This window comes from Perna viridis, chromosome 7 (assembly GCF_037379345.1).
Source record: "Perna viridis isolate PV_CMFRI_1.1 ecotype Kerala chromosome 7, ASM3737934v1, whole genome shotgun sequence".
NCBI lineage: Eukaryota > Metazoa > Mollusca > Bivalvia > Mytilida > Mytilidae > Perna > Perna viridis.
This window is the reverse complement of record NC_142451.1, coordinates 15,438,113-15,460,116: the sequence shown is the minus strand read 5'-3', so window position 1 is coordinate 15,460,116 and position 22,004 is coordinate 15,438,113. Positions and strand designations below refer to the sequence as shown.

The 22,004-nt window shown below is 31.3% G+C and overlaps 1 long non-coding RNA gene across 1 annotated transcript; it reads right to left on the bottom strand.

The window, feature by feature from the left end:
• Positions 1 to 14,962: 14,962 nt before the first annotated feature.
• On the bottom strand, positions 14,963 to 20,027 carry LOC148611505 (uncharacterized). Its single transcript, XR_015924598.1, has 3 exons — positions 19,869 to 20,027; positions 15,625 to 15,675; positions 14,963 to 15,098 (listed from the first exon to the last, which is right to left on the bottom strand). It is a non-coding gene; the product is annotated as an uncharacterized LOC148611505 (long non-coding RNA).
• Between the last annotated feature and the right edge of the window lie 1,977 nt (positions 20,028 to 22,004).

The following is a 22,004-nucleotide window of genomic DNA, read 5'->3' as shown; positions in this document are numbered from 1 at the left end:
GCAGGGTTTTTCAACGTTCTAGGAACGTGGCATCTTTCCCAACACGGTGCACCGCTATGGTTTGCGGGTAAGGTTTTCCGTATTATAGCCTGACAACCCCAGCATGTAACACGCCAGGGGTATCCCATTCAACCACCTGAGGCATACAACCCAGTTGCTCTGTGGGCATAGCGCCCTAGCCCCTGGTACTGTGGTAAACAAATTTTAAAACATAAATAAAAAAAAACTTCCGCTGAAGATTGAGTTTCTGAATTTACAGTACGATATTGACTAGACCATTTTCAATTTGTAATTCTTTCATGCACATTTATGTTTACACACAGTAACACGATGTAATTCTGGAATAAACTGAAAATTATGACAAAAACTAACATGACAGTACCATGACAAAACAATATATCTGTATTTTCGGAATGACCAGTATTGTTTCTGACTGGTGTAATAGTTTTTCAGTATTTTCCTCTGTTTTTGTCCATTATCTTCCAGTTTTGTAAAGTATAAGTATTTTAGTATTGAAATTCCGGTGAATGCAATTCATTGCTATTTTTTTTAATATTTCGATAACAGTAAAATAACATATAAATCTACTGTTTCCTATGTTCAAAACTTTATCTAATAGTTAATTGTTGGAAGAATAATCAAGGGAACCAAGATACGCACAGAAATAAAGAGTATATTTTTCAAGGATAAAGTCAAGACAGAGAAAGTAGAGACACACACAGCGGAGAACATGAAATAACCAAAAGAGCACGTGTTAAAAAAACAAACAAAAGTAAATGAGCAAATCGGACTCCATTAAAAACTGGGAGCATGGACCAGACACATCAGTGTGGGAAGTGTTCTCTGCTTTTCTAGAAACACCCGCCAAGTTGTTCATAATATATCTTAGTATATGAAACACAGTTAGACAGACACATGTATTTATTATTGACAACAAAAACATGCACTGTACTGGCTTATTTATATTCAATCTTATTACAGTGAAAACTGTCAGAACTGAAACATGAATAATTCCATACCTGTCTAAACCAGAAACTGATAAAGTGTTTTTTATCTAAAATGTATTCTGAACCTTGGTAAACCGATTATCTGTTTTAATCAAGCTAATTCTAGAATTCATAAGAGATTAGGGTTAGACAGATTTCACTGTATTATTGATAAGTGTTGTCAATGATGGAAAAATGTTCATATGCAATGCATTAAATATGTTTATGAACCAATACCTTTCTACTTTCATCGTCAAGTGTACAACAATGGAAACAATTCATGCCAAAAAATCTCGTTATGACAATTTTTCTACACATTAGCAAATTGTATTACCGTTATCCTCATACATCGATTCGTGAAGCAGATGGTGGGAAACAGCTTAAAAATATGCCTTAAAGGTGTTTCCACAAATTCCAATAGTTGTAAGATTTATCAATATTTGCTGCGTCACCATCGAGTCATTGCCTGTAAGGTTAATGTGTGGTTTTTATAAGTTCTCATGGTTTAATACATATATGAACTACCTTTTTCGTTATTTCTGTTAAGCATTTTGGGGTAATACCCTGCTTATGGCTTATTTCTTCTGACATCATTTTTTTCGAAATACAGTATAACCTCGTCAACAACTCGTACAATAATTAAGTATATACGTTATGTGCACTATTTGTTACACTTCATTAGACATTTTGCATTAAGAGCAACTTTTATATTTCCATTCAGATGTTTCATATTTTTTGTTTAATCTTCAACTGTATTTTATTTTTAGTGGTTTTTATTGTCACATTCTTAAACAAACATCAAAATGAAATATTTTATCAAATGCTGACAAAGGTATAATGTATTGATAATGACACACAAAATTTATAATTCTTATTATAATTATTCTCTCAAACTGTCTGTATTTCTCCACCTTGTGTTCTGATGTAATCTCCAAAAATAGAAAACTACTTTTTTTTAAGGAGCGATATTTTCAGGGAAGTATCATATTTTAGAGCTGAACTTTGAAAAAAATTTGAAAACGTAAACATTGACTTGTCTCCCTTTAGTTATTTTATCGTTATTTAGATAATTTAAATTAAATTCGCATTTGTTGTTTGTTTGAGTTTTGTTTTATAGTGGGGTGTTGCAAGATGCATTGAATTCAAGAACAAAATTTGGAACTCCACCCCCCCCTTTCCATTAATGAGGTTGAAATCCAAAGTATATTATTGAAATCAAAATACTGAGCTGTCCTATATGACAGGACATTGTTGTAGCTAGGAATATAATCTATGGAGTTTTTAACTTAATGTAGTGACCAATATTTGTCGAAGGTATTTCATTATTGGGTTATTTTCTTCACAGGGTTTTAATATAAATCAAATCAGTATGAAGATCAGCATGATAAGGGTAATAAAGGGAACCAAGATTCTAGCGGAATGAATATAATCCAGGACAAAAACCAGACATGGAAAACATACACACACAACTAAGAACATAAAAGAGCCAAAATGATACATACAAAGTAACAAAAGTAAATGAGCAACTGGGACTCCACTAAAAAGTGGGAACGTGGACCAGGTGCAACGGTAGAGTAAGCGTCCTCTGCTTTTCTAGAAACACCCACCGAGTTGCTAATAAAAAATCAAGTCCGTGACAAGACGAAAGAGGAAAGAAAAACTATGACAGGTTGAACAAATCAGTTTTACACCGTAACGACCCACGAGTTCGTGAAATATGGCGTGTAAAATAGTATTCACACAAAAATACTTATTTTTAAAAAGTTGATGTACAGGAATTTCTTTGGTTCAAAACAAATTTCATTTTTGAAACTTTTTTTAAAAGAGTAACGAGTGACATAAATCAAAAATAAAGCACGACATATATCACACACAAACGTTGGAATATTTTTTTACATAACCAAAGACACACGATTTAGAATGTTAGATGAACAAACAACTTAATTTGTTGTACAAGTGAAATATTGTTTTATTCAGGTAGTTTATTATAATAATTTAGAGTTTTGAAGATTGCAATTAGGGTAGTCTTTGTTGTAACCACAATAACAAAAATCGCTTTAGAACAAAACATATTGTTTACGATTCTCTGAAGGAAAACACTATACTGGCAGAAAAATAACACTGATCGTTAAAGCAGTGGCCCGGCGGAAGCTAACATGTCTATCATTTCAGGAGATTATTGTCATTTCAAATAATAAACCCACTGCAATGACACGAAGAATAAACTTGTATCAGATAAAAATAATATAATAGATTTTCTATTGATTTCTACGAAAGATATTTATTTAGAACAACTTTTCTGACAGCACTCAAATTGTCTTTCCGTTCGTCTGATTATTGGACGTGATACTAATAGTTCTTGTCACTCAAAACGTTTTGATTAACCATGCAGTTCATTTTGCAACTAAAGCGTCCTTATAATACAGATGTAATTACTGATGTGTAAGCTCCGGGTCGCAGAACGTGACATAGATGAGTCCGGAAATTTGTGAGGTGATAATTACTTGTCTTTTTTGTGACTAAATAAAATTCTGATTCCGTTTTAAAGACCTGTGGCGGTCTGAGGAGCGGAATTGAATTGAATGCTCTTGAATTTCATCTAGATTGTATTTATAAGGAAAACTGAATATTCCAACGTAATTATTACATTCACTGCAAGTTAAAGCAAACAAAGAATTAATTAAAGTATAGATTTCATTGTAAGGTGTTTTTTAATTTCAAGGCGATTACATTTTATTTTCCTTGTATTTGTTAACAATGGCGGGGAATCTCATTTCATGTTTATGTGTTGCAATTACTCGTTGCCGAATGACATGGGGCCAAATCATTCGGGAGAATAATTGCAGAACAAAATACACTTACTATAGCAAAGTGAAAAAGGCATTTAAATTTTTTTTTTATTTTTTACCTCATATAAGTTATCTAAAGACGTAGCAAAAGATCTTTTATCTTTCGTCTTTCAAGGTTAGGATTTATATGAGTTCTATTTACTGGTTATGAAAAAAAATATATCTCACCATTTGAAGAAAAAAATCAATACCTGAAGCTTATGTTGATATATTTGTTTTCTGATATCATACTATTTATCTTCTTAAACTAATAATAGAGTACTGCTTTTGCATTTTGAAATCAGTTTTGCTAAAGACAAAATTGGTTCAATTGATTACTTGATATTTTGTAATATGGTATGGCTTGTCTTGTCAATTACTTGCAGAAGTCAACGAATTGCTCTTGCTGTCGTGTTATGCTTATATCACTTACTTTACAAAAAAAACTTTAATGCGAGTGTACCTAAAAGTTTGATATTCGATAGTAACCATATTATCGTCCAGTTGCTAAGGTCATCTAGAACTGCAATTAATCACAAAAAAAAAATTACAAATATTTGAAATAGCATTGAAAACTAGTCTTTTACCAAACAAAAACATGAAAAGTTTACTTTATTTGATTAAATTTGATCGATATATAAAGGCATGAAAAGTAACAAAAACAATTTGTTTTTATACCAAATGTCTGAAATAACATTTTTTTTCAAAACTAGTTTTTAAGGAAAGTCATTCTCGTGAAAATTAATACGTACTTCACCGCTGCTGGGTCGGAAACTATAGAAAAAAAGTTTTGTTTCATGCAGAGGTGAAAACCTTTTATCTAGATATATTTTTGTTTGTTGGGGTTTAACGTCCGAGCAGCAATATTTCAGCTATATTCAGACAATGAACATGAAAGGGACGACAAAATGAACATGAAATGAAAAAAAAAACTAAGGATGGGTCACAAGGATAACAGGGTCGACACATTTTTATTGCCACTGGAAAAAAGGGGGATGGGTAAGGAGGGGGAATTTAGCCTCCTGTGGCGGAGCGCAAAGGTGCCTACTCCTATCGAATACCACAGCAGGGTTCTTTAACGTGCGAGGAACGTGGCATCTTTCCCAACACGGTTCACCACTATGGTTTGCGGTCAGGTTTTCCGTATTATAGCCTGACAACCCCAGCATGTAACACGCCAGGGGTACCCCATTCCACCACCTGGGGCACACGTCCCAGTTGCTCTTTGGGCAGAGCGCCTAGCCCCCGGCTAGGTTTCTGAGCACTATCTAGTCGCCTTATACGACAGGCTTAGCGCTGCTGCAGGCCTATTCATTTAACATCCGGACCTGCACGGGGTTTATCTAGATATAAGATATCAACTTCCTATATATAGAAAAAAAATGAAGTAAATAGAAAGGACCATTGTCTTAATCAAAGAACTGTTATATAAATTGTATCAGTAAAGGCAAAGTCGAGGTCCAGAAGAAATTTAAAAAAAATTATGGCTGCAATATCAATGTATTTGTCAAAATTTTCTTGCTATTTGCCAGCGTCATACGACAGAAGCAAGGCATTTGTCGCGTGAGCGGTGCGCCGCGCGCGTGTGTTATACGTCTGAAATGTGTGTATAAAATTATTATACATAACTGAAACCGAATTGTTCGTTTTGCTACCCAATTATTTTGCAGTCAGATTTACAAAACATTCAAATTGTAGTATCTGATATATTATATATTATATGTTATTTAGAATATATCGATGTTTTTTTTTTCAAATATATATTAGACCGAATTGGTAATCGTAATAAACTTATTCTGTAAAATTTCAATATTCTTGACTTGAAACATTCATGTTTGTTTCAAAGTAGATCCACTAAACGTGTTAACAGATTCCTATCGTAGGGCGTTACAAAACTGTAACACACTTACAACATTATAGATCAAAAAGTATAAATATTCCAAAAACCCTCTGGAATATATGTACAATAGACTTTCACATTGACTGATTAAAGCTTGAACACAATTGACAAATTACTATTCTCTCGATCTTAATTCGTCAAAGTTTTTGTTATAAAAACCAAAAACAAATACGTTAATGTCAAAATGGTCTTTGATTTTAGAATTTTCGACAGAACCTTTCGAGTTTGATATTTTTATTACTTATGTCTACCAAGTTAGAAAAAAATTATTGCTTTTTTTATAAAATTTATTTGACTGTGTTGTATTACAGTCCAATAATATTGATAATTCACATTTCGGTGTTCCAATGGATCCAATTTTAGGATAGATTTTTCCTAATTATACAAAAAAAATTTATAACTAATGATAATTTAAAGTAACAAAAGCACCAACCAAAATTTGGAAATACTAGTTAAGGTTTTGATTGTTTGTTGATTTGTTTGTAATTTTGTTAAACTGTTTGGTCATGTGATTTACAAGTGTTTATTCCTTTGTTGCCAGTCTTCAACTTGTTGATTTAGATTACTTGTCTTTTCCGTTTCCTTTTACCTGAAACTTATGAGCTAAACATGTGTACAATGACGATGAATCAAATGACACAATTAACATTTTCGATCTGTGATTTCTGTTCATTTAAACAGTGGTCTCTTTTATTTAATGCTATTATACGGATATTCTAGAACTGCTTTTTGTTTGACCATTAAGTGAACATTATTATCCCTGTTTTTATGTAAACGAAAAAAGAACGCGCCTATCGCTTTTTTCCAATGTATGTTATCATTGTATGCTTTCTAATTCGTACTGTATGTATCAGTCTATTGAATATCGGCAAATAAGTATACACCGTATGCTTACGTGCATTACAACTCTAACTCAATTATATTAAGTGGGTTTGTGGACATATTCATAATATAATGAAAACATGACATATGTAATAATGGTAGATGGACAGAATACATATATTGTTTCAGATTATAAGTTTATGACATTCAAGGCAGTCTGATATGGATTTTGGAAGAAATCCTAAGAATTTATAGAGATATAACTTTTGATGATTGTTTGTCTTTAAAATATATGTTATTTCAGAGCATTTTACACTGTGGGTAGTTATCTTGTTACACTTGTATACTACACAAAGTCTGTATGGTAATCATCATTATGTGTGAATTTATATTACACCGTTACACAGGCAAAATTATTTCACATGATTTTCACCTGAATTGAGCAAATGAATTAAGTGACAGAGTTCACATGAAATTCACATGAAATGTTCACATGAAATTCGTGTGTAGTGAATTTCACATGAAAACTCATGCTAATTTCATATGAATTTCACGTGCATTTCATGTGAACCTCGATTAACATGAATTTCACGTGAAAAATATTTGCCTGTGTACTTGCAGTATTTGTCCCATGTTTCATCACTTCTATATTGTCATGTTGATTATAGATTAAACACTTTTTATTTTCCTTCACTATACTTATTCTTCTCTGGAACAAATAGTTGGAAGCAACATCGCACTGTTTGCAAAGTTATTAGAAATGACTTTGGAATTTTATGCAAATTTATGACTTATGAGTTATATAATAGAAGTGTTTTAGTAAAGTGTCCCATATTTCTATATACATTCATACAAAAGTTGTGAATAAAACACTGATTTTTAGTTTGGTTTTTAATTCGAACCAGAGCGCTCAGAGTACCAAGTCCCCTCACCCTATGCAAAGATGTCACATTTAAATCTCTACTGAGTAACACACAATGTCAAAACAAAATGTTCATCAAATATTTCAATGTCTGAAATCTGCTTTGAAAGATATTTCCTTTCAAAAGCGATAATCTTTAATCTCAAATAACATGATGGTTCACATTGGAAAGATATACTTTACCACTGCGACGTCGGGGCGACCTGGCACCAAAAGTCATGTGATAAGCTACCAGAGTGACCTTTTAAAGTGACGTAATCAATTACTGTGTACCTGAACACAGCAGATATGTCAACCTATTATTCAAAACACAATTTAGTAGCACAATTACAAAATAATTGAGATAATTTGATAGTATGTCGTCTGTATGATTAAACAATACAAGATAGACTGTACTAGAAAAAATGAACTAATATCTTCTTATTTGATAGGTTAAGTTCTGAAAGTACTTCATGGGTTTTGATTTATTTCCTTAACAAAACACTTTATGGTAAGTTTTTGATTTTTTCGTTAATTTCTTTTCGGTTTTTGATACTAAGACAAATGATGACTGAAAATGTTGTCATTATTATCAATATTTTTGTAAAAGCAGTTATGAAGTGCAAAAATCAGCAGAAAAGTACAAATGATATATTAATGAGAAAATGGAGTGTGGAAAATTTTGTTTAAATTTATATTAATTGTTTTTAACTGTTGTCATGTCCACATTAATGAAAGCAATCGCACGTTAATTTAGATAAGGTTTGTAGTTTGTTTAATAAAATATTATAATATAAAAAAGATCATATAATGTTTGACATTGCTCGAAAACTGTATTAATTTTAGCAATTTTCTTGAAATTTACTTAAGTTTGTGAGTCTTTGAAATTCTGGTGATTAATTAAATCTTGGAATTTGAGATTAAATTTTGACATAGAAATTGTTAAACAATATTAAAATACGCTTCAATGATTTCACTGACATATTAATATAATTAACTCTCTGATAATGTAAAATATGTTAATATATTTTGATTTCATGACAGTTTTCTTTTTAATCAATTTGTAACCATTTCATTAGAAAGTATACAGAAAATTTGTTATTGTGTCTAAATGCAACTATGGCATCACAATTTTTAACAGTTATTGAAAACGAATCAGTAATCGTCACATCATGATATGATTACATACTATATTTGTATATAATTAAACAATACTGAAAATACAATAATAAATAAAACTACGGCACAGGTAATTTAAAAGAGTTTTTGATTTTCCCCCAAAACAAACTTTGAAACAAACACCAATAAAACAGAACATTATTCTGAAACCTTTTGACACTTTACAAATCAACCAATCTGAAGTAAGTAGACTTATTATATTTCAGATAAAAGCTGTTTCATTGCAGGTGTACAATAATGATCTGAATATTTTAAAAATATTACAAAATAATGAAGATATTGAAGATATTGTCACCTTTCTATGCTACAAATGTTACTAATCAATTCATCAGACTAGGGTTGCCTATAGCATGTCCATTTACGGCGAAGAAAACATCTCTATTTAACGTGCAGGTGGTCGAATAGCCATCATTTCGAAATAAAATTGCTATTAGGGTCTTGGATTGTTTTGTTTTTATTTTGTATTGCATTACAACAGTAATATGAACTAACTATTGGCTCGCGACACAAGTTATTTATGCGAATTTTATGGATATTGCCACGTGCAGTTTCGGTGATGAAATCATTTTATTAGGATTATATTAGGCCAGAGTAATAATGTATGAATAAGAAAAGTTTGTGTCTAGTGCTGCTTTTACTTATGAGGACCACATACATTGAACAAACCATAAAACTCTATTGATGGCAATGTTCGAAAGGTTATATATTTTGAGTTGTTTTTGTTTTTAGTTCTATTAGTGTCAACTCAGATATATACATAGACTTTTATTCAAGCACTAATTGAGAAAAATGTGGAAAAGATAAAAATGGTTATAATATGTGAAGAAAAACAAACTAAAAACTGATTTTTAGTTTTATGGTCATCAATAAAAAATTCGTGTACATATTAGACGCTATCAAAAACGAATTTCCAACATTTATTCAATGACAAAAAAACGATGTGGAACTACTTATGCGAAAATCGACTTTCTCAATAAAAATTAATTTGAGGTTACAAATGAACAAAACAAAACAAAGACATTGGGTACAGTTTGCATCAATTGATAATATCATTATTTAAAACGATTTTATGTAGAAACGTAAAGTCTTTGCCACTCTGTACAGAAGGATGGAGCTCACCACAAAATTAATCCAAATGCAAAATTATAAATTTCACTTTTGTTTGCAACCTTCATTGACATAAAATACATGTGTATTTAATCCCTTATGGTGAAACGTTATTAATTTATGAATAATTAATTTTACAGAAAAACAATAGTTTCATTCGTTGTAGATTATTTTAAGGTTTTTGAGTGTAGTACAACATTGGATGCAGTGCAGTTTGAATAATCATTAATAAGCCCTTGTATTGGATTAGCAAGAATTTCTACGAGCTACTTCGGGATTGTACAACAGTAAATTATTTCAAATGGGTACATAAATAATTCAATATAATACGTTCAACCGGACCGAAAAATATATCTCTTTCATTTCAAAAATCAATATTGAAGTATAAAGTTTTCGAATAGATATCTTAATGTAAGATATCTTGTCCTTGTTTTTTTTAACTAAAATAAATTCTTGTTAAACGTACAGCATTTGTGCAATTTGGGCGATTGAAAAACAACTTTTACAAAATTTATTTATATCTGAAAGGTTATAACTTTTGTAGTTTTTATGTACATGTAATGACATCTTTTGTTTTCAGCTAGTTGGTCAGATGACAGGGTTAGATAAATATACTAGTGCGGCATCTGCGCTGATCGTGTTTTTTCTGACGGGATTACAGTATCTTTCAACCAGTGTATTCATAGACAAATAGTGTTATGCATAAATAGTTGTTTGTCAATCGTGATACTCTTTAACAAGTTTTGTTATAAAAAGTTTTGAAGAAAAAATGAATTTGTTTCAATCGTGACACTTTCGCTTTTTTCAGTCTTTATTTTCAGTGTTTCTTAGAAAAAGTATGTATGAAAAGACTTTGAACTTTTAAAAAGTTATATTTAGCTCACATGTATAATTTATGTGTACAAGCTTTGAATCACTGTGAATTTTCTTATTGTTTAAATAACCTATTGATATGGCAACTCAGGATCAACTATCAAATGTTTTTGTTTTTATTTTTTTATTATTTTGTTTTTGTAAAGATGTATTAGTATTAATCATACTGTGTTGCGAAGGTCTATAGTATACAGAAAACAACAAATTTATCACATGGTATAATAATCTGAATTTACCTTTTAATGCACAATTTGCAGTGTGATCTACTTTACTCATATGATATTTACTCCTGGCGGACCCAGAAATCAGAAAAAGACCTAAAGGGGTAGTACTACAGTTTTTTTTTTCTATTTTTCTATATAATGGACCAAACTTTTCGGGGATAAATATGCGCCTCAAGGACCTGTTGTATCTGTCTATGTTCACATTATTTGTCTATGCATTATTTGCTTTTAAGGTTCACCATCCTTTCGCCCGCTGTAGGAGTTTGTGAAAAGGAAGTTTGTTAAACTATGTCGTTATTAATTCCTTAATGATGAATATGAAATGTAGAATAAGTAAACTGTTATGCAAACGAGAGAACAGAATATATTCTAATGTGTAGTAGATGAAAAGAATAGTAAAAAATGTTCTCAAATACAAAACAAATACCAATTTTGATATTCTGTCCACGATTTTCAAAGAGTAACATCTCACAAGCGACAATAGAATCAAATAAATTGGAACTCAACCTTTAAGTCAGCACAATTAAAGGATGAAACAGCATAGTACAGCAATGATATATTTAAGCGTGTGTGTAGAAGAAAAGAAACATATAACAAAATTTAAGGACTTAAAGAAAACAATATTTTACGAATTAAGTTTTACATTGAATGTTAAACTTCAACAAACGAAATATTTAGATATTTATATATATTATGAGAAAGCATATCGATTAAATGAAAGTAGTATATTATCAATTTAGTTTAACATTGAAAGTATAACTTAAAAAATTACATATTTATGTATATATTTTATGAGGAAAAAACATATAGATTTTTATGATATAAGATTGATTTTTTCAAAGGAGCCTCCTAAAAATATGTGACTGTTAATTAAGAGACTGCTCATGTATAATCCAGGCAGTTTCTTTGGTATGGAAGGCCTGGTAAATTTTATCCCAGGGATTTTTTTTCTTTTGTTTTTTGTTTTTTTGTTTTTTTGTTTTGTTTTTTTGTTTTTTTTTGTTTTTGTTTTTTGTTTTTTTGTTTCAATGGAATGTTTAACTGTGTCAAATAGTGCAGAGATTTTTTTTAAATCGACAATGGGTGGCTCAGAAGATGACTTACAAATCCCTTAGAAAAAATTAAAGAGTTATCTCCCTTTTTCAATTAATTTCAATGACTTATATGTAGTTAATTTTTCTTTAACCGTTGCAGTTAATCAAAAAACTAGATTCAACTTTGAGGAATAATGCATTTGCGATAAAAAATGGACAAAATATTATTGAAACAATATTTGTCATGTGCCACCCACTGTCTGGCTTTTGCGTAGACGCCCTTTTAAATCGTCAAAGGTATACAGTATTATCATTTTGTAAAGTTCCATCGAAGTTGTAACTTGGGTATGGTTGAATGGAGGGTACATTCAAAAAGACGGAGTTTGTTTAGATGATGAAATTAGTCAGCATTTCCCATTGAAATATATACATGTACATGTACTTGTCATATCTTTTTGGAAATAAAATTTGAAAAAATGTACATTGATACTTATCCGTAGTACGAAACAAGCGAGTTTACAATGATAAATGGAATCCTTAAAAAATAAATTTTAAATTGATGACTTCAAAATGTTTTTGAAAAGTACTTGTATCAATGACAGTACATGGTACTTATCTCTATAATCTCTCAGCTTTTGGTGGACCTCAAAACATACATATCAAAATAATCACTAAAAGCTTGCCTTATCTGGTCAGGAGATATTAGTCATCAATGTGTTTTTGTGTTTTTGTGTTTTTTTTTCAGTTTTATTTTGAAGAAGTATCATTATTCTTTTACAGATTTTTATTACTTTTGTTGTCTGGGCTTTTCAAAGTTTTCTCTTGTTGAAGTCCTTTTGTTGTCTGGACCTTTCAAAGTTTACTCTTGTTGAAGTCCTTTTGTTGTCTGGACCTTTCAAAGTTTACTATTGTTGAAGTCCTTTTGCTGTCTGGACCTTTCAAAGTTTACTCTTGTTGAATTCCTTTTGGTGATCTCTGAAAATATTAACTGTTATACGCTGGTGCATTTTTTTTGATTCACCATACCTGTTCGTTTTTTTTCTTTCAATTAAAAACAAAGAATAATTCACAGGGTACGCATTCTTGAAGTATACTTATTGTTATGGGAGTATGTTATATGGGGGAATTAACTATATATTTATTAAAATTTATATGTTGTTGATTGATTTAATCATTATTGATTTTAAAGCATGAGCATCGGATGAAATAAAACTGAAAATACAACGGAAATGACGTAATAGGATGAAAATTCATATTTTGAGTATGTTTCTAGTACATAGTGATATCAATTTAACCGCATTGGCAGTCGTAAAAGACCTGTTAAAGTTGCTTATGTGGCTGATAACATGGAATGGAGTTAAGGCCAAGGTTTACAATTTACATCGAGAAAAAAAAACATCTGTCTTGACCCAACATAACACCGACTCAGAGAATACGAAATCTTAAGGAATTACTAAGCTGTAAAGCTATACTGGACCGACAATATATTGATTTAATGCCAATGTAAAACTATGTCAACAACGTTTGGACTGTTTGCTTAGTTCAAAGATCTTATTGGGCAATAATGGATGGACTTAATAATTACGAAGGCTCCGATCAATTACAGATTATTAGTGCTTTATTTCTGACCATCGATCTAGTTACTTCATAAAGGTGAGGGGAATTGTCCGTAAAGTGTTCAGTAATTGGTGTATAATAGATCGATCAGTCATGTCCATTGCCAAATTAATTAACAAAGGTGTAAAAACACCTGTAAAGATGCTATGTTAATCACTCACAATTGATTTCAAATCAATACACACATATTTGTTTGATACCATTCATGTGATGAGCTCCTTATCGATTAAGTAATATGCATTCAGTAAGATATTTTTTTTAACGAGCAGTATCAGACAGCAATAGTGGGTATCAAGTAAAGATTTACAGCTGGCAATTACAATAAATATAAATGTAACAAACCGATTGATGATTATCAAAGATAAATACTAGTAATAAGTTTATATATTTTGTTTGTTTGTTGAGGTTTAACGTCCGAGCAGCAATATTTCAGCCATATTCAGACAATGAACATGAAATTGATGATAAAATGAACATGAAATGATGATGTTTGTTTGTTTGTTTGGGTTTAACGTCCGAGCAGCAATATTTCAGCTATATTCAGACGATGAACATGAAATGGATGATAAAATGAACATGAAATGAAAAAAAAAGGATGGGTCACAAGGATAATAGGGTCGACAAATTTTAATTGCCACTGGAAAAAGGGGGGTGGGTAAGGTCGGGCAATTTAGCCTCCTCTGGCGGAGCGCAAAGGTTCCTACTCCTATCGAATACCACAGCAGGGTTCTTTAACGTGCGAGGAACGTGGCATATTTCCCAACACGGTGCACCACTATGGTTTGCGGTCAGGTTTTCCGTATTATAGCCTGACAACCCCAGCATGTAACACGCCAGGGGTACCCCATTCCACCACCTGGGGCACACATCCCAGTTGCTCTGTGGGCAGAGCGCCTAGCCCCGGCTAGGTTTCTGAGCACTATTTAGTCGCCTTATACGACAAGCTTAGCGCTGCTGCAGGCCTATTCTTTTAACACCCGGACCTGCACGGGGCAGTAATAAGTTTATATAACAATAGTAATATAAACTTATTACTATATATTTATTACTACATATTTATATGAATTTATATATAGTAAGAAGTTTATATAACTATTAAAGTGCGTTTCCTTAACTTTAAGTGGACCTAAAATGTATGAGAATATATTGTACTTTAACTATTCATCTTTATTAATGAGAGAACCGGATATGTTTTAGAGCGGCAAGAAACGTGCAAAATAAACAACAAATCCCTGACAATTGCTTGTTTGTTGATACCCTTTTATGTTTTAAATAGCAATATAGAACTAATTTATCTTTCGTTAGCAGCAAATTGACATTTATAATAATAAACTACATAGGTTAATGAAAGTAATAATATTTTAAAATAAGTACGTTTTATCCGACCTGTAGTTTTTTGTTTGTTTTACAATAACACAGGAATATAAGAAAAATTGATTATTTACAAAAAATACGAATAGTTTATTTCAAATTCAATGGAGCATGACATTATTTAGTTCTTTTCATAATACAGGAGTGCCCAAAATGTATGAAATCTTCATTTCTTTGTTAAAGTCGGTGTACTTCAAGGATGTCTTGTTTATCGTCTGTTCTATATTCTTATTTAGACATCTAAGACAACCACTGTCTGTAGGAAATGATAAAACACGTCAAACAAATGACAGACTGTTTTTATTGAGAATGTAATGACCACAATAAAAGATCAATAATTATCAATGATCGGTTTATTTATTCCCGCAAATAATAACAAGCTGCAAAAAATATTCCTCTGATCGAACGCGTGATTGACAGTTTATTGTTATAATGCCGTAGGTATTTTGTAGCAAGTCGTTAAAGCCGTAGTCACTAGTGTGATCGTCGGAAACATAAAGCAATTTTTAAAATGATCAAGGTAAACTTAACAATACGTTCAATAATTTAAATAAAAACTAATAATCGTGAATTATCATGGTAGGTACAAATGAATATTCAGTGCTCCTGTTGCATCAGTGACCCATATTCTGTAATCAAGTTGTTAAAAATTGCATTATGTTCGAAATCGCATTATTGACAAAAAAAAACCACACAAAATGGTTAATAAACCAATACATTAGCATATTACTAAATGTAGAATACTCTCTGTCTTTACAATATTTAAAAAAAAATGTATCTACCTTAGTGAAAAACTGTTGAAGTTGCAATTTCTATTACATCTTTATTGTTTGCTGTAATATAAAATAGATCGATATTTAAGTGTCAGTCCCTGTAATAATCACGCACTGGGTGAAACATGGTATAAAAAACCATCATTTTGATAGTGTAATTTGACTATTTGCACCATTAGAGTAGAGGAAAACAGACAAGATTTTCCATATCATGTTGGATTTCATTATAATACACTAAAAATTAACATTTCAAGGGCAGATAACTCTGTCAAAACATCATTTTTCTATTAGTAACATTCTTTTGAAAAAATTCTGAGCAAATCCAGTGATGCATAGATTACATAGTGTTATTTTCAAATAGAGAAAGTATCCTTGAGTGATATTACATTTCCAGATCGGTGGGGTTTGACATGCATGTTTCTGTTTTTTTGGTTTTTTTTCTCATTTTGCCTGATTCTTTCAAACACTAACACTTAATAAATTGGAAGGGATCGACCTAAAGTAAAACTGCAGTTTGTTGTCATATTACATTCGTGCATTTATGCATATCGAAAATTATATGTAAAACAACGATTTACACACTCATTTAAAAATCTTTTTACATTTAAGTTTGATCTTTTAAAACCACCTCGGAAGATGATTTAATAAAGATCGTTGATATTAGGTGTTACCACTTTCTCCTTTTGGTCGATATTATTCGATTATTTAATATTTTTCGACGAGAGGGAGTTTCTAAGACGAAATGAGCATGAGAAACTCCCACGAGTTGAAAAAATATTGAATAATATGTTTTGCTGAATTATTAGGTATTAGTTTTCCTTTATTTTAAGTTATCTTGACCTAAATATGTAAGTTTTATAAGCACTGCAAAATTTACTTTCGGGACTATTTTTCAGCGACATGTTACGTGACGTCACGTATGTTGTGTAGCTGTGATACACATTTTTTTTTAAAAAATCGGTTAACTATGACGATCGCGTTTAAAATTTGTTAAATAATTTTGGGATTTATTCATTCTAATCGGGTAAGTTACTGTATTTAATTATTTTCCATTGTAGACTAGAAATTAATGGCGCAAATTAGCCATTATTTCATACGCAGTAAACAAACAGATGGTTATTTGGGTCGTCAAATATTCCTACGCTGTCTTGTATGTCACGCGAGGACATAGAAACTAGCGACAATTTTCATTCTCACTCGACTGGCGTTTTTAAACAAAATAGCGATAATAGTTTGTAAGTGTGAATGGGGTATTAGTTAATCAAAGTTTTATATGCAATATTTAATTAAAACTTTAACATACACAATGCATAAATATGAGGCTCATTATATCCATATGTAGGTGCGTGTTTGTGCATGCATATGACGCTTACACGTTGGTGAAAAGTACTTTTCATTTATTTTTTTATTTTGTTTTAAAGAAATAATACCTGTTATCTAAAATACTTATCTTTTTCCGGACAATATTTGAATTTTTGTACTTTGCTGAAAAAAGTATTACAAATTAAAAATGATTTTTAAATGATCATTATCCACATCCACTTGAAGATGGAATGTAACGAGTTGAATAAACATCAGATGGAAAGCTTTTAACCTGATTACAACTGCATTAAGACAATTAAATTTGCCAAGTTGCGCATGCAGAGCTAAAATCACTGAACTTATATTTATTTCTGCACCTGTAATATAAAAAAAATAAACAACTATACGCCAGCATGTAGTATGATGTAAATTCTTCTTGTTTTAAGAGAAATGTGTTAGCTATTTTTCACCTGACAAAATATATATTTCCTTTGGAAAACCAAAGATATATTTATGTTTTATGTATGTCAAATTAATGATGTAAGCTTAACTGTATGGGAAAAGTACCACTGACATTTTATAATAGTTACATATCCGAAATTTTCACCGTTTGATTCCATCTCAAATCGTTGTCATATAGTGCGTCAGTATCAGCAGAAGGCATTGTTTTGTTTGTACACTTTTATTCATGTATCTATGCATATTCTATCTGAATAAACGATCTCTGTGAATTAAATAAAGGATATTAGAACTAGGCTGACCATGAAGCGTCTTGTTACATGTGTCGTCGCGTAGAAAATTTTGCTTTCATTGCAAAAATGACTGTTCGGTAGCCGTCAACAACAAAATATAAATCTTGTTTACAACACACAAAAAAAACAATATTCTGCAGACAAAAATTGAAAATGACTTGTGACGAATTAAAATTCTATGAGCATCTATTTATACCAAAATCCGAGATCTCAGATAGTTTGAGTCAGGGTGTGAGAAGTAATCTTTTTATATTCATATGGTAGAAAGAAGAGAAAATCTTATATTTTTGTTGTACTTAGATAACCTACATAACAAAGAAAGGGATTAACCCACTATGTGAGAAGTATAAAACTCGTTTTGACACAACGAAAACCTCGAAATGACATTCATTCAGAAATATTTTTGTAATGTTTAATTGAGCACTATTCAGAACTTGAAACATTTCCATATTTTGTAGATGTGTTTTCCGACGCAGTCGGTGTAGTTTCGCTTTTTACCTTTGACCTTAAAGGCGCTCTTCTAGGCTAAAAACCACTAATTCCACTTTCCATAGGCTTCTATGCTAATTTCACAATATTCAATGGCTTCTCTGGGCTTTACCTTAACTTTAACCTGCAGAGGACTATATATTAGCATGATTCTACATATGTCAGCTCACAATCCTCAGAATGGCATGTGGGGTTAGCAGACTTGCAGTGCAGTACTGGTCACGGAAGTGAAGTGTCTATAAATAACATTGGAAATCCCAGTGTTTTCACAAGATAGGGGTATATTTAGAAATCATTATGGAGATTAGGCTTCACATCACAAGAAGCAAAATGCACCTATAAAATGTACAGAAATGTTTTTCCTTTCAGAAACTGTTTAAATTTTTTAAATGAGATGAGAACTTTTTTCACAGCACTATGAGGAACAGGGGTAATTTCTGCGTAGGACTATTTTTGCGTACGTTCCAAATGCTCATTGGTTGAATTGGTGGTCTGTAACCTAATCTATGGAAACGCAAGTCATCTGGTCGCAATTCTGTTTCCCGATTGACCAAATACTGATAACTTAGTGCCATTCGAAAAAGACTGTGTCGAAAATTGAAATTGCGTGCCGTGTGTTATTTCCTGAATGAAATATAGAAAATTATAAGTAAAACGAACAAAATTTTATTGCGTCTTTTTTTAAAGAAAGTACCTGTTTATAATATACGAAACAACGGCCCAAGAGAAGTAACTCTACACAGTCATAATTATCATCTTTTATCTGCTCGCGATTTCGTTACTTATTTCACGCTGACGCTTCGGTATTTCTCCCCGATAATCATTAAAATGTGAACATTTTAATTTTTTTTAAATTATTATTATCATGGACAGCTTTTGTACAATGGTGTATCTATAAGCATTCAATCAAAGCTCTGTACAATTTATTCATTTAACAATCATTATAAATAAATTACAAAGTACAAATATACAAATATGAATAAACAATAAAACTGAAGAGGTTTGATATCCCCTATACCAAAACATCGATATAGCAATACAATACAATTTTTAACTTTATGATATTGCTATTTTCATATCTTAATGTCTTTATTATAGTTAAGTTATTACATATAATGTCTAGTAAACAAAACATTAACTGTATGATCCTGTAGAAATTCAAAATATGTAAGTTGTATTTTAATATGCCTTGTATATTTGATCGGAAACTGGTTCAAAGAAAGATAACTCAATTTATATAAATATATATATATATATCATTGGGAATTTGTCAGACCCAAAACTGAGATATGCCTCTGTTATGTGGTTTAGATAACAATGTTTTCAGGCCTATCAAGGTTTTGTCCATCTCGAAACCACTCCTCGTGGTCAACACGACAGATGTGCGTTATTCCTGATTTAAAGAAATCAATAATTAACAAGGAAATCAAAGGAACTATACAAAGAAAATAGATATACACAACAAAGACCATATAATTGTTAAGACGACAAGCACTTAGAAGAAAAAGTATAATGAGTAATCCGGACTACTACAAAAACAAACAAAAAAATGGTGAGTATGCACCAGGTGCATCGATAGTGTAAGCGTCCCCTGCTTTTCTAGAAACCTCAGGTGAGTTGATCATAAAATTCGATGTCCACGATAGACGAGAGAGTTATGTTTTTAGAAAACAATTATGAAAACAAAGATCAGATAATATTTTAGCTTACGCTTTCTCTTTTTAATCCTTTCCTTTACTTTCTGTGAAATCTTTTCTCTTTTTGCTCGCGAGTGCGCATGCATGTGTGTGTGTATTGTGATTTTATGTGCTCTGGTTCCCTGTTCAATATCATAAGCGACCCTATGACCGCTTTAATAATGACTCCGGTCAATATATGAGTGAATTGCCGCTTGTAAAATTAAACAAAGAATGGAGAGATAATATTGAATAATATAGTAATTTGAACTTGACGTATTTTTTTCCAGATTTGAATATTATAACTGAGATTAAAGAATATACAACAGCCCCCCCACCCCCACACCCACCCCCACCTATTTATCTCCTAATAACAAGGATATTTGAAAAGACACATGTTAATTTCAACAAATATCAAAAATAAAAATATGTTGGCTTTCCAACCATGAATCACATTTTGTATGATTCTTATCTGAAGTGCTACCTAATACAAAACCAAAATTTCTGAATTCAAATGGCGCTTTGGTCCTGTCCGTAAAAAGCCACTTTTTCATTTTTTTTAAGTATTGTCTGCTCTAAAATTACTAAAAGATACTAAGATATCATGACCAAAATGCCACGACAGTGACGACATCCCACAAACAATACATGTGCTATCTAAGTAATCATTTACATTCAAAAACGTTAAAGGATACCTTGTTCAAAATCTTATTGATATATGCAACCAAGTCTGTTTTCTGTCTGTCCCTGATTGGCGTGATAATGAAAGCGAAAACGAAAGTTGTTAAATAAAACTGCAATCGTATACAATATCTATTTTGATATGATAATCTTGATGCGCAATGTTTTAGTGTTGATGTTTATAGTCTATTTCAAACTATCCTTTTTATCTTTTTTGAGTTCATCGTTACCTTGCTTGGTTCAACCCGTTTGTCATGATATTTGTAGAAAGTTTCAGAGTCAAACTAAACATGATCTATTGATTACATAGTTTTATGTCAGTATTTGGAAATTTGTTTTTATGCATTAAGAGAGATATTCGTGCATAAAATGTCCCCTTCATCAACAATGTGTTTTATCACATTCCTGTAACCTCATGTTATGCAAGACATTGAAGAATGCGAAAATGGTTTAAATCTAAGTAAAGTGGAAACATTCAGAACTCATATTTTATGCATGTCGAAAGTTAAACGAGACATTAACATTTTGGGATTTTTACAAACTTTACTAAAAGTACCCAATCATTTGTCAAGAACTTGCAGATCAATATGATATGATCAGAACACTTGACAAGACACATTTAGAAACTCTGTTCTTGTGTTTCCAGAAAAGCAGAGAGCACAGATTCTTCTGAGCATATTTGTGCAATCTGATCCTATACCCTATGCATACTCCTTGTTTCGAGCAAAACTTTCCTCTTAACTGTAAAAGAGAGAGAAAAAAGCGTCTGATCTAAACCCATGATGAGTACAATAGCAACTAGATGGTTAACTACTTATCTGGCAGGAAAACAGTCACAAATATTCTTGAAGAGTGTTGAAAAAACATTTCTTTCATATCGCTTTGTGTTTTGGAATTTATCAATTTTCATGTATACCATTCGAACATATGTAAATTATATGAACTTGTCTTGTGATAAATATCTTGACATAAATCAGAGGCGGAAAATAGCAAAAAATTGTTTAGATTAAGGAGTAAATTGCAAAGACATAAGAAGATATACGATATTGAAACTTACGGTAAATAAACAATATATTTTTGAGGCGGTTGATCTCTAAACATCTCTCGAGACCTGTCAATCACCGATGAACGGAGGGAAATGTACATCGTTTTAACAGAGAAAGTATACAATACATAACTTGGCATCACATCCGTAAAAGAGGTTGTTTTTATCATATGTAAACAAATCTTAAAAACATCTTTTGATGTGATCATGCCTAATTCTTTTAACAAAATCCGTTCTGAAAAGAGAGGAAGTCGAAGACTTTTTGAAGTGTTTTGTGGAAAGATACTTGGTTGAATGCATATCCGGTAACTTCTGAGTCCAGTTAGAATACATAACAGACAAATAATATAGTTTGTTTTATAGTCAAAGAAAGATAAATAACTATACTTTGCACTAATAGATCACATCTTAGAAAGCCAGAAATATGAAAGTAGAGTGCACTCA